The following is an 11,166-nucleotide window of genomic DNA, read 5'->3' as shown; positions in this document are numbered from 1 at the left end:
CAGTGCCTCTTGGAACTTGCCTCCCAGGTAGTTGCATTATTCACTGTCCTTTCACTCTGCAGCCACACTGGGCCTTTCTAATCCTGTAGTGCTGCCCTGTCCTCAGAGATTTTCCCAGGTTCTGCCCCAACCTCTATCAGGACCTGCCTTGGCCTTCTCAGATCTGTCCTAGTCTCCTTAGATTCTACCACCAACCTAGCCAAATCAGGTCTTGTCCTGGCCCTTTTAGATCTTGCCCCAGTCCTGGTCCCCTAATGCTACTGTAGCTCTGGTCCCTCCAATTTTAGCCCAGCCCAAGTCCCTCATATTCTTCCCTAGCCCTGGCCTCAGAGTGGACCCCTCCGGTTCTAACCTAGTCCTGGGCCTGTCAGGTTCTGCTGCAGTCATGGCCACCTCAGATTATGGTGCCTCATATCCTAACAGGCCCAACTCCTCAGGTTCTGCCCCAATTTGGGCCCTCTCAGGTTCTACCCTGGACCTGGCCCCTTCCAGTATTGCTTCCAACTCTCAGCTACTCAGATCTTGCCTTGACCTTGCCCTTTCAGGCTGTAATCTGACACAGCCTTATGAATTTTCTTGTAGTCTCCAGGGCTCAGTAGTAGGGTTGCTTAGCCCCTGCTCTGTCCTTCTTGGCCTGGTTATCCCAGGCTCTGGCTACTCAGACTATATCTTTTAGTCACTAGCAATTTGTTAGAGCCCAACCCACCTTAGGGGAAACTCAACAATGCAAGATTAAGTAGCCTAAGTGAATTGGAAAGATGGTGCTTCAAGTCAGCCCTCTGGCTGCTCTTTTCCAAACCACAAGTCCTGGTCCTAGCTCTGACTCCACTGGAAGAGTGAGGTGGGGCCACACATGCAGAGGAGTCACTCACAGGAATCACACATATGACTTGCACTCTCAGGAATGGCTCTCAGGTATTGGCCACACCTAGAGTTGCATGCACAGGAATCTCACAGATGTGGGGATGTGCATGAACACTGCCATACCCGGGATGCAAATGAAACACTTTGAGTCCCACATGACAAGTTTTGCTTGCATTAGACAGGTGTGTCCTGGAACAGTTGCTTCAGGGCGCTATATCTGGGCAGGCCACCAGGTGGTACTCAAGGCTTGAGTTCACTATCTCACTTCAAACTGAGCATGTGCAAAAACCACACCATTGTCTTGAGCTTTTCCCTTTATAACCCCTAGTACTCTAAATTCTGCATTCCATTTAAGGATTTGGTTTAATTCCCCCCAAAATAAATCAAAGCTCTCTTGGCTTTGTGTCCCTATGTCCCCTTGGATCCATAATCTTGTCCCATTATTAGAACAGACCCAAAAGAATTCACTCTTTTAGCAGAGGCTAAATGCACTTAATTCAGTTAAAAATAAAAATAAAATAGAATACTGTGAAACTCTAAATAGGCTGAATGTAGTCATACCTAGTAAAATTTGAATTTCCAACTGTGTCTTCTGTAACCTATATCTGGCATGGGTGGCCCCAAAGACCATTTTTTGAGGAATGCTTTCAAGCATTCTTAGTCTCAAACATCATAGGAGGAATAGAAGTCTAGTTTCACCACGATGGCCTCACACCATCTCACTACTCCCATAAAGGTTATTGCTCCTGGCTGGCAGCCAGGTAAAACCTGCTATACAATAGTTCAGTAGGCTGGCCCTGGGGAAATAATCCCGCCAGGCTGCCCATGTAGCCAATTTCCTTCTCTAAATCTCCTCCCATTGTGTAATAGATACACCTAGAATCCCAAGTGAGTCAACCACCAGCACTGCTAACAGCCAATAACATGTCCTTCCAAAGCTTAACCAGTACATAGTTCCTGGCAGCTTTAATAGCAACCCTGACACTCTTCCCATTGTATTTTCTCCTGTTTTAGGTGCCTAAGATAATATGGGGGGAAGGGAGGGAGAAAGTTTTAAGCTATCAAGCAGAAATGCACCTCAGAAAAGGGTTACATACTTGCCCATACGGTTCTCACACAGAATCCACATGCACTGAAGTTGCACACAGGAATAGCATATAAAGAGATCACATGCAGGGGTTGCTCACACCAAGATTATGCACAGGATTGCACACGTGAATTATAAACAAATACACAGGGATCACACCACAATGACTTTTGCCACCAATAGAAAGAGGGGATTGGATCTCCTTTACAGGCCAGGGTCTAGGGCATGGGGACACAGTTGGAGAGTAGAGTAATGACTTGGAATAGGCCCCTTTAAGCAGTATTTGAAACTTTGACCTCAGATGTTTCATGGAAGTTGTTGGGACATCAGTAGTTGGTAGGGAGGGTACTATGGAGGAGTGGCCTTTTTATTGGCTATGGGCTCTGGCCTCTGGCTTATCCACCCTATCTCTCTTGCTGGTTGCTTTCACCTTTTTCTTGCTTATTCTGATGTCTTTCTTCATCTTCTACTATTTTCTATTTTCTGCCTAGAAAGGGAATGCCATGGACCCACCCAGGGCCTTCACAAGGGGCATTCCCCAATGGGCAGGCAGCAGGCAAGTGGACCAGCAGACACTACAGGAGCAGGCAGACTTTCCAGGGGATATATGGGTCAAATTAACTAAGGATGATAGACTGATCAGAAACAGGCAGATCAGTTTTATCAGGAATAAGGAGACTGGATTTATCATTGATAGATATATCAATTAAATCATGAGCAGACAGATCTACTATGGACTAGATGGTTCAAACCAAGCAAACCGGGATAGACAGGTTGACTGCCTACATGACAGATGAACCAAACTAAGTAGGTAGTAAGACTGAACAGGATACATGTGAACAAGATTTACCAGAGGATACATGGACACATTCAGTCAAAGACAGACTGACTAAAGACAGACATATTGGCCAGGGCCAAGAAGACCATATCAACTGAGGAGAGATAGTTTAACCATAGGACAAATGGGACCAAACTGACTAGAGAAAAACAGTCTGACTAGAGGACAGATGAATCAAATCAACCAGATTGATATGGACTGACAAAGAGAAAAATGGTCCAAACAAATGAGGACAGAGAGATTGACCAGGAGACAATGAAGACCTAACCATTGTGTCGACACAGATTGATGAGACAGATATACAAAGCCAAACAGCAACAATGAATTGTCTACAGATAAAAGCACCAAACCAGCTAGTGATGGTCTGTCCAGGTATCAGATGGTCCAAACTGACTAGAGATAACAGATTAACTGGTAGTATGTGGACCAAACCATCTAGGGTCAGACTGACCAGGGGACAAATGTACCAAACTGATCAGAGACAAATGGACCAAATTAAACACACACACACACACACACACACACACACACACACATACACACACACACACACACAGATATTGACTAGAGGACAGAATAAACAGAAGACGAAAAGTTCCACAAAGGAGAGACTTTATGACCAAAACACAGAAACACTAACTATAAGCCAATGAGAAGACGGATCAAACTGAAGAAGGAAATAAAACTACTAGGGACAGATAGATAGGCTAGGGATAAAGAGGATTGACCAAAGAACAAAACTTTCAGAAGGGGTGACAGACTTGATGATAGACAGAAGTAGGGCCTGTGAGGACACATTGATTAATGAATTGAAGTCACATCACTTGGCTGTGTAGTGAGCAAGGGCCAACTTTAGCTGGACCTGCCTCAAGCCCTGCCCAAGACCTAGCAGTTCACCCATTGGTCTACCCATGTCCCTGCCAAAGAAGCTGTAAATGTGGTAGCAACATCCTGGAATCTTAAGATAGGGAAAATGGGCTGGACACAAGGCAAGAGGCTTTGAGGTTTCTGTAAGAGGAGCATTGAGGAATCTGGGGTGGCATTTATGTGTGGAGGGGGAACAATAAGGATCTATAGGGAGCATGGGGGAATGGGTCTGTGTGAAGAACAGTAGAGCTATGTGAGGAGAACAATAAGTTTATAGGAGTTCTTTTGGAGAGCAGAAGGAATCTATACCTTTAGGACAATGGAGGACAGTGGATACAGTGAGATGTTTGTATGGTGGGGACAGAATGAGGACTGAGAAGTAATGGGAGGATAGACAAAATCATAGAATGTTAGTACTGGAAGGAGCCTTAAAGATCATCTAATCTCTCCTGCATTTTATAGATGAGGAAACTGTGGCTCTCTTTAGGAGTAATGCTGAGATAGCTTATGAGAGATAGCCTGAGAGGTTGTATGTAGGGACAGATAGTATTATGGGTCAGTGGAGTATTTTGTATAAGGAAATAGGACTCTGTGGGGGAGTCAGTAAGTTGGGGAGAATTGGGTATCTGCAGAGAAGGGAGCTGGTAGATGAAAAGACAGTGGAGGATTTGTTGTAGGGAGCTGGTATAGGAAGGACAGTAGATCTGGAGGGGCATGGTCTTATGAGTTTATCAGGGACAGTGGAAGAGGTCTCTGTGGAAGGGTGGTTGGTGGTCATTGTCCTTCATGCTCAAAGAGGATCAAAATGACATCACTATGTCAGGGTGTCTGACTGTGGCTGATCAGACCAGTACAAGCTCAGAAGGCCCTACCACAGGTTGGGCACAAATACTCCATATAAACATTTGAGTGGAGATGTCTCTAAATTTGTGCATCTCATTTCTTTTGAGCTATTGCAATTCTGCTTTGCTTATAGAGCACAGTACCTTCTTTGATGCGGGCACACCATGCTGGGTGGTCCTATGCCAGTGTCTCCCATGTCTCACAATCAGTTCTTCAGAGAGATGTTGAGTGTCCTTATATTACTTCTTCCAATTTCCATGTGAGCGCTTGCCTTGTGTGAATTCTCCATAAAACAGTCTTTTAGCAAATGTACATTTGCCATTTGAACAACATGGCCAACTCAATAGAATTGCACTCTCTGCAGTGGAGTTTGAATACTTGGTAGTTCAGCTCCAGAAAGAATCTCATTGTCCAGTATTTTATCTTGCCAGGTTTATCTTGCCTGAGACAATTCACATGGAAACGATTAAGTCTCCTGGCATGGTGCTGGTAGACTGTTCAGGTTTCACAGACATACAACAATGAGGTCAGCCCAATAGCTCTGTAGACCTCCAGTTTGGTAGTAATTCTAATACCTCTTCTCTCCCACACCTTCCTTCAGAGCCTCCTAAACACTGAGCTTGCTCTGGCAATGAGTGTATCAGTTTCATTGTCAGCATGTACACCCCTGGAAAGTATACTGCCAAGGTAAGTGAACTTATCCACAGCATTCAAAACTTCTCCATTTGCTGTAACCAATGGTTCCATGGATGAATGATGGGATGCTGGCTGGTGGAGAACCTCTGTTTTCTTCGTGTTAATTGTCAGGCCAAAATTGTGGAAGGGCATAGTGATAGCTGAGGAAAAGGTGGAAGGATGTTTCTGAGTTATGGAGATCTCCAGAAGATTACAGAAAAGAAAATATTGGGGGAGAGAGGTCTGCGGAGAATTATTATAACTTAAACTTCATTGATCTCTAACTTCTGACTCGAGGAACTGAGCCTATGACCTTCCTGGTTACCTGAATGGTCTTGGCTGTAGGATCTGAGATCTGTTATATTTTATCCCACATTGCTTGTCCTCCTGCTCTTGCCACTACCTCCATATCTGAGGCCCCAGAACAAGTATCCACTTTCTGTTTTCCCCCACTGCTACCCACTCCCAACCACAAGAATTCATTGTCCAGAGTTTATTCAATGCTTCATCATTTCAATGGATCTCTGATCTCTTCAATGTGGGTACACCCTGTGAAGCTGCAAATGAAAAACTGTCCATGCCTTCTTGTCATCCTATGTAATCTTTGTCTGTGCTCTTTCTTAAATTCTCTATAGACCATCTGTGAAATACCCTGGCGGTCTTCCTCTAATAATCAATGGGTATGAGTGCATAACTCTGGTCATTTTTCAGTTACCTCTCTGGCTCATTATATGACTAACATCTCTCTCTCTCTCTCTCTCTCTCTCTCTCTCTCTCTCTCTTTATCACCTGATTCCTGTATAATATATTTTATTTTGTACTGCTTCTTGAGCACAAGTCATTGTGAACATATCCCATTTATTCCCAACCTGCATTTTTCCATTGTCCTTTGGGTCACTAGCAATTTTGACCCTTCAGAGATTGTGACATTTTATAATTATCAAACAAATAGCATCAGCAGAAAGATTATTTGCAAAGGAATAATAATATTAATAATAATAATGATAATGATAACAGTTCTCATTTCTGAAGTGCTTTAAAGTTTACAAAGACATTTCTTCACAAAAACCATATAAGGAAAAGCTGAGGGGGGTTAAGTGATTTTTTTCAAGGTCACAGAGCTAGTATCATAGGCATGATTTGGACCCAAGTTCATAGATTTATGGATCAGAGGTACTTTTAAAGATCATCTAGTTCTATCCCCTAATTTTTACAGATGTTTCCTAGGGCCCAGAGTTTCTGCAAAAGGGATCCAGTTCTAGCCTCAAGAGTAGGAGTATCTGAGTCATTGATAGACAAGTTGCACAGAAAAGAAGCAAATCCCTACAGCATTCCACTAAAAACTTCATTCAAGCTTGTTATTACTACATTAATCAGTATTTTTAAAGGTTCAATTAATCAGCTCTGGAATCTAACCAGTTATATTATCACCCAGCTCACATCTCACTGTCTTGTACACAAAGATATTGTAAAAGACTTTGTCAAATGCCTTGTTGAAATCCAGATATAATATCTCTATACCAGTCTACCAGTCTAATCATTCCATCAAAGAAGGAAATGAGGCTGGTTTAGCATAATCTGTTCTTGATGAACCCATTTTTGGCTGTTAATGACCAGTACCCATTCTAAGTACTCACAAGGAGTCCCTTTAATAATAAGAAAGTTCTAGAAATTTACTAGGACTTGAAGTAAAATTCATTGGTCTATAGCTTCAAGAATCCAGCTTTCGGAAAATCAGAACATTAGCAAATTTTTAATCCTGGGGGCATCTCTCTCATCCAGATGTATCAGTCTCTTTTAGCCACTTCCTTCTTTTCTTCCTCTGTAGAATAAATTGCAACTTCACCCCCACCCCACATATACACACAAAGATCCTAATACTCCAAACTTCCTCCAACTCCCCAACAAAGATTTCCACTGTCGTCGTTCTTACTTTCTGATGAAGAAGATGGTATCAGATAAAAGTATTTGGCTTTGTGGACCAATGTATAAAATATAGGAGTAATAGACTACTAGGGAGGGCATACATTTTAGAAGGTGTTTGCTTAGAGATTAGACTTGATTTGATAAAGAAAGATTTAAACTGAATTCAGAGGTAGGGGGAGAAAAGTGCTACTACAGGGTAGCTAAATGAGATTCCGTAGGAAGCAGTAGATATGAGATAAGACAAAAAGTGAAAAGGTCCAGTAAAATCACAGGAAGAAGATCAGGCTTAATACTCATGAGCTCAAAGATATATTCATTGATTCTAGGAGCAGGGCTGCTAAATAAAGAAAGGTAGAGCTTGGAATTCAAGAAGGGTAAATAGGACTTCAAAGGTATCACTTAGACTTGCTGGAATGCAACTCATGAATGGAATGCAACAATGGAAGGGTTGACTTTGTACCAAAGGCACAGATTAGATTAGTAAGGGAAGTGGTTTAGCAATTTAGATCAAGATGTGAGTGGAAATGGAGGGAATCTGGAAAAGCTTTCTGAGAGATCCAGATAGGGTAGATCAGCTAGGGGATAGTGCTAATTTTTATACAGAGTAAAGAGGGGGAATCTGTATTTGAGGCCAGTGTAAGAGTCTGTGAGAAGCAATGGAGATTTTGTATGTGTGTAACTGTGTGCATATGTGGTGATGAAGGGAAGGGACTATGCCAGACCTTTATAGGGTGGGTGGGGACAGTGAGACACTGGGTTTCAATGGGCAAGGGTTAATGGTGATCTATGTATATGGGTACAGTGCTGGGAGTCTGTGTGGGGAGAAGGTTGGGGAGGTCTGGAAAGTGGCAATGGGGATCTGATTTTGATGGACAATGTGAGTATCTTATGAGGGGTATTGTGTACTGTGTGTAGTGTGTTAAGGATCTGTAGGGGGCAGCAATAGGTCTGTGTGGGGTCAACAGTGGGGGGTGAAGTAGGGAGTTGGTGGGAGAAAAGTTGGAGGGGCTTGCATGGGGTGGGGGATGGGGCAGCAGAGAGGTTGATATAGAGGAAACTAGAGGAAGTAGATAATTCAGATATATTTATTAATTACCTACTCTAGGGTCAGAGTGGGGAGATATGTATAGAAGTAGTGGGGAGAGATCTTGGTAGTGAAGACCATAGGAAGTGGACAGTAGAGGTTTTGCATGGAGTAGAGGGAATGGTTGGGGTTATTTTGAATTGATTGTGTGGTTGTCTATGTATGTGTGAGAAAGTAAGAAATGTTGGAGAGCACTGATGGGGGTTATGTGTATGTGTGTGACAGAGGTGGGTCTGTGTGGGGAAAGGTCTATAGGGATCAGAGGTGGGGGTAGGGACTTTAGGGGGCAGTGGGGCTATGTTTTGACTGAACAGTGTGAGGTATGAAGCATCCTATGGCGGGAACCTTGAAGGTGTACAGGAGGAAGTTATGGGTCTATATGGGAGAACTTTATATAGGAGCAGTAGGGAGATCTGTATAGAGGAAACCATAGGGGATGTGCATAATATTTGGCATGAATGAAATAAATGGCAAAACATTTATTAAGTGCTAACTCTGTACAAAGCACTGTGCTAAATGCTGGGGATACAAACATAAAATCTAGACAGCTCCTGCTTCAAGATGCTAATATTCTAACAGGAGAGACAATATACACAGAGATGTAAGTCAGATGGAAAAGCCCAGTGACCTTCACAGTGCAATAGCAAAACAGTTAGTAATAGTTCTGATTTAATGGCATTTCCATTGATAAAACCACTTCTGATCCATTTTTGATACTGAGCCTTTGGCAGTGCTAAGAACTTGGTGTAGAGAATTTCTTTATTGGTCCTTCAGTATCTGTGGTGCCGAGGAAGCAGAAGTCAATTGCCAGTCAAATCTGATCCCCACAAGGGCTGCTTGCTTGGGTGATGACTATGACCATGGAGCTGGAGGTAGTGGTAGACTGAGAGGTTCTTGGGTTTTTTGGCTCGTCAGAGCAATTGGCCAAATATCATGGCAACTGGTCAGCTTTTGGTGTTGGTTGTGGCAAGAATGGTGGGACTCATCACGAGGCTTTCCCCCCTGGATGAGGGGGCCAGGCTAGAAGCTGGGTCTAAGGTTAGGAGGAAGGGAGAAATTCTATTCCTGGGTCTCAAGCTCAGAGTTCTGAGGTGCCAGCAGCAGAGTCTGAGGGAGTTGATGGTTCAAGAGTTGATGTATCTGACACATCCCATCCTTTGTCTCTTCTCAGGTTACTTTGGTGCTTCATTTAGGATGGCTTGCTGCCTGGATGGTGGTGTTAGTGTGGTAGGGATGGCAGGTCCCTTCTTACTGGGTCTTGACAGCTGTGGTAGCTATCCTGGTGGTCTAGGAAGAGGTTATCATTCCTAGGGCATGCACATGTACTTTAAGGTTTGAAAACACTTTATATATATTATTTCATTTAAACCCCAAAACAATCCTATGAAGTAAATATCATAAGTAGTAATACCGCCATTTTATAGAACTAGAAACTGAAGCTTATAGAGGTTAAATATTTGACTTAAGAGTGCATCATAGATTTAGAACTGGAAGGGATATTCTAATGTTTTCTAGTTCAACTGCTTTAATTTTGCAGAAGAGGAAACTATCCCAGAGAGGCTAAATGGCCAAGGTCACATAGGTAGTAAAAGCATTTGAACCCTGTGTGCTCTGACTTCTCCATGGTTATACAACTAGTAAGTATCAGAGGCAAGATTGGAACCCAGAAGTCTTCTGATTCCAGGTCTAATGCTGTTTCTGAAACACCACTGCTGCCTCTAAAACGGTACAGTGAATTGAATTCCATAAAAATTTATTAAGCACCTATTATGAGGTGGGAGGGATTCTGTGTGGAAGTAGTAGAAGGGAGAATTGTGGAAAGTACAATGGTGGTGGTGGTGGTGGTGGTGGTGGTGGTGTGGTAGTGGTGGTAATCTCTGCAGGAGAGAAAATGTAGAGTTGAATTGTGGGGGTTCTGTATTAGAGAATAGTGAGTTGTTTGGAGTGGATAGTGTCAGTATGAATGGGGTGGTCTGCGTGGGAGACAATGGAAAGTTGTGTAGGGAAGACATGGTTCATGAAGACTGTTGAGAGCACATTGCAGGTGTATGGAGGGGCCCAGAGATGGGTCTGTAGAGGGCAGAAGAAAGTTGGTAGGGGAACAGTGTAGATCAGTATGTAGTATCTTCTGTTTGGCTTTTAAAGTCCTTTATAACCTGGTTCCTTCCTATGTTTCCTACTTTACCCACATAAACATACTTTATGACCCAGGGACATTGGTCTCATTATTCCCTAGGCTTAAAATAAGCTAAGTATCGTTATAGATTAAATGAAATTTCAAGAAAAGAGTACAAAGGTGGGGGACATTGTCAAGAAAGACCTCATTTAGGAGGTGGCACATGAATTGTGAATTTGAGGAGGATGTGCCTACAGTTTATGTAGTGGCATTCATAAAGGTAGGAATTTCTTATAAGAGAAATAGCTAGCAGGTCATTATGAGTCAAACAGAGAATGGGTGAGGATAGTAAAAGAAAATAACTGGAAATTTGAATAGGAGTTACATTGCAGAAAATGTCAGGCTGAAGAGTTTCTATTTTGTTCTAGAGGCAATAGGGAGTCATTGATGATTTGGGGGTAGGGATGTGCCATGGCCAGATGCTTTAGGCATATCACTTTGGTAGCTGTGTGGAGGAAGTAGTGGAAAAGGGAAAGACTGGAAGTAGGAGACCAATTAGGAATTATTGCCATAGTCCAGGTGAGAGGAGAGAAATTCTTGCTTAAACCAGGATGATGGCTGAGCGAATGGAGAAAATGGACAAGTATGGTCTAAGTTGTGGAGGAAGAATCCACAAACCTCCACAACTAACTGGATACTGTAGTTGAAGCAGGGAGAAATCTACTGGGGTTGAGGACTATGTGTGTAGTGGGGTAAGGATAGTAGACAGGGAGTTCTGTGGGAATGGCAGTTGTTGGGTCTGTAGAGGGTCTGAGACCATAAAGGGTGAACAGTTGCAGATTCTCTGTATGGGAAAAGTGGGAATT

Source organism: Phascolarctos cinereus, unplaced genomic scaffold (assembly GCF_003287225.1).
Source record: "Phascolarctos cinereus isolate Bilbo 61053 unplaced genomic scaffold, phaCin_HiC Scaffold_726;HRSCAF=1367, whole genome shotgun sequence".
Taxonomy (NCBI): domain Eukaryota; kingdom Metazoa; phylum Chordata; class Mammalia; order Diprotodontia; family Phascolarctidae; genus Phascolarctos; species Phascolarctos cinereus.
This window is presented reverse-complemented; position numbering follows the sequence as displayed.